The 3,496-nt window shown below is 43.4% G+C and overlaps 1 non-coding gene across 1 annotated transcript; it reads right to left on the bottom strand.

The window, feature by feature from the left end:
• Positions 1 to 839: 839 nt before the first annotated feature.
• LOC141700639 (small nucleolar RNA R71) lies at positions 840 to 946 on the bottom strand. The gene has a single exon (XR_012566443.1). It is a non-coding gene; the product is annotated as a small nucleolar RNA R71 (small nucleolar RNA).
• Positions 947 to 3,496: the final 2,550 nt, after the last annotated feature.

Here is a 3,496-nt window from a genome sequence, read left to right as displayed (position 1 = left end):
ATCAACAATTTTAAGTGTTATCTTAACATTGAGAAGTAATCATACATTGGTGAGTGAGTTTAATTAGACAATAACTTAGTCTGAGTCTCTGAGGGAACGAACTAGAAAGTATTCTATATTACTTGTGAACGCGTATACTTGCGTGAATATTAGTGCATATTTTCGCCCTAACAAGTTTTTGGCGCCGCTGCCGGGGACTCGGCGTATTTGTTTAGTTTATGTACTTACCATCATTGGTCATTAGGACTCAGTGATTAGGACGTAGTAGTTAATTACTCTTTTCGGTTGTGTTTTAGGTACTTTAGCAAGCGTTTATGCAAACTCGTTCTCGTGCTCGCAAGAGGACCTTAGATACAGCTGAGGAGAAAGACGAAGTTCTTGATACTCCGGAGAAGTTAGATTTTGAGGATTCGGATTCAGGAACTGAGCAGAAAGAACCAGTAAACATGGGAGATCGTATTGTTCAAGCTGATCCAGCTCTTATGGATTTTTCTCGGCCTAAAATTGATGACATTCAGTCAAGCATCCTTCATCCGGCTATTCAAGCTAACACCTTTGAAATCAAGCCGGGCACTATTCAGATGGTGCAGAATTCTGTTTCTTTTGGAGGAGCGGCAACTGAAGACCCCAACATGCACATAAGGAATTTTGTCGAGATCTGCAGCACTTTTAAGTATAATGGCGTGACTGATGAGGCTATCAAGTTGAGGCTTTTCCCATTCTCATTGAGGGATAAGGCTAAAGACTGGTTACATTCTGAACCAGCTGGGTCCATCACTACGTGGCAAGATCTTGCGCAAAAGTTTCTGGTGAAGTTTTATCCAATGGCAAAGACTGCTGCTATGAGGAGTGCTCTTACTCAGTTTGCGCAGCAACCTACAGAATCTATGTGCGAGGCTTGGGAACGCTACAAGGAAATGTTGAGAAAATGTCCACATCATGGAATGCCGGATTGGATGGTAATCACTGGTTTTTATAATGGTTTGGGGGCCCAATCTCGGCCCATGCTCGATGCAGCAGCTGGAGGCGCCTTATGGGCTAAAAGCTATACTGAGGCGTATAATCTTATCGAGACGATGGCTGCAAATGAGTATCAAAACCCAACTCAGAGGATGATGTCAGGCAAGGTAGCAGGCATTCTGGAAGTTGATGCAGCCACCGCAATTGCAGCCCAGCTCCAAGCGCTATCAATGAAGGTTGATTCTTTGGCTACGTATGGAGTTAATCAAATAGCTATGGTTTGTGAGCTTTGTGCAGGTTCTCATGCTACGGATCAGTGTTCTCTTGTCAACGAATCTGTTCAGTATGTGAATAATTATCAGCGACAACAGCAGCCTGTGCCAGCGACCTATCATCCTAACAACAGAAATCATCCAAATTTCAGCTGGGGGAATAATCAGAATGCTATTCAGCCAACATATCAGCAAGGAGTAAGTAAACAGTTTAACCCACCTGGATTCCAGCAACCACAGCAGTATGCTACAAGGCAATCATATCCTCAACAGGGAAGTGCAGCTGCACCTACTAGTGCTGATTTTGAGGAACTTAAGCTGTTGTGCAAGAGTCAGGCGGTTTCTATCAAGACCTTGGAAAATCAAATCGGTCAATTAGCCAATGCAGTGCTCAATCGTCAACCTGGCACTCTTCCCAGTGACACGGAAGTACCAGGCAGGAAGGAAGCTAAAGAGCAAGTCAAGGCTATTACCTTAAGGTCTGGAAAAGTAGCTGATGCTGAAAAGGCAAAAGAAGTCGAAGCTGAAGTTAGAGATGAAGAATCTAAGCAAAAGGAGAAAGTGGCGGAACCAAAGAAGACTACTGTTGAACACACTCTGCCTGAGGCTAATATAGGGGAGAAACAGCTCTATCCTCCACCACCTTTTCCTAAGAGATTGCAGCAACAAAAGCTGGATAGACAGTTCGGGAAGTTTCTGGAGGTGTTCAAGAAACTTCACATCAATATACCTTTCGCTGAGGCGCTGGAACAAATGCCTAGTTATGCGAAGTTTATGAAGACTATTCTTTCAAGGAAGGTGAAACTGGATGACCTTGAAACCGTTGCTCTCACGGAAGAATGCAGCGCTGTTCTGCAGCAAAAGTTACCACCAAAACTGAAAGATCCAGGAAGCTTCACCATTCCTTGCACCATTGGCAATCTAACTTTTGACAAGTGCCTTTGTGATTTGGGAGCAAGCATTAATCTGATGCCCTTGTCGATCTTTAAAAAGCTGGATCTGCCTGATCCAAAACCCACATACATGTCGCTACAATTGGCGGACCGTTCCATTACTTACCCAAGGGGCATAGTTGAGGATGTGCTCGTCAAGGTGGATAAGCTCTTCTTTCCTGCAGATTTTGTTATTCTGGATTTTGAGGAAGATAAGAAGATTCCCATAATCTTGGGGAGGCCTTTCTTGGCTACTGGCCGTACCTTGATAGATGTGCAAAAAGGGGAACTTACTATGCGGGTCCAAGATCAGGATGTGACCTTCAACATATTCAAGGCAATGAAATTCCCTACAGAAGATGAGGAGTGTTTAAAAGTGGATGTGATTGATTCCGTAGTTACTTCGGAACTCGATCACATGCTAATGTCTGATGCATTGGAAAAGGCCTTAGTGGGGGATTTTGACAGCGATGATGAAGATAGCAACGAGCAATTACAATATCTGAACGCTTCTCCCTGGAAGCGAAAGCTGGACATACCATTTGAATCTCTTGGTACTTCTGACCTCAAGAACGCTGAAGGGAAGCTCAAACCATCAATAGAGGAAGCACCTACCTTAGAGCTCAAACCATTACCTGAACACTTGAGGTATGCTTTTTTAGGTGATTCATCTACGTTACCTGTTATTATTTCAGCTGACCTTTCAGGTAGTGAGGAAGACAAGCTCTTAAGGATTTTGAGAGAATTCAAATCGGCTATAGGATGGACCATAGCAGACATCAAGGGGATAAGTCCTTCATATTGTATGCATAAAATTCTGCTAGAGGAAGGTAGTAAGCCAACTGTGGAACAGCAACGAAGACTGAATCCCATCATGAAGGAGGTGGTGAAGAAAGAAATTCTGAAATGTCTAGATGCATGCATCATTTATCCTATTTCTGACAGCTCGTGGGTGAGCCCTGTGCAATGTGTACCTAAGAAAGGAGGTATCACTGTGGTCACAAATGAAAAGAATGAGCTCATCCCTACTCGAACAGTTACAGGATGGAGAGTATGCATGGATTATAGAAAATTGAACAAAGCCACAAGGAAGGATCACTTCCCTCTCCCATTTATTGATCAAATGCTTGACAGATTGGCGGGACATGAGTATTTTTGTCTTCTGGATGGTTATTCCGGGTATAATCAGATTTGTATTGCACCAGAGGATCAGGAAAAGACTATCTTCACTTGTCCATTTGGCACATTTGCTTTTCGTAGAGCTTCGTTTGGGTTATGTGGCGCCCCGGCCACCTTTCAGAGATGTATGATGGCTATATTCTCTGACATGAT

Source organism: Apium graveolens, unplaced genomic scaffold (assembly GCF_009905375.1).
Source record: "Apium graveolens cultivar Ventura unplaced genomic scaffold, ASM990537v1 ctg2648, whole genome shotgun sequence".
In the NCBI taxonomy this organism is placed as follows: Eukaryota; Viridiplantae; Streptophyta; class Magnoliopsida; order Apiales; family Apiaceae; genus Apium; species Apium graveolens.
Note: the sequence above shows the minus strand (reverse complement) of the source record. Positions and strands in the feature narration are given on the sequence as shown.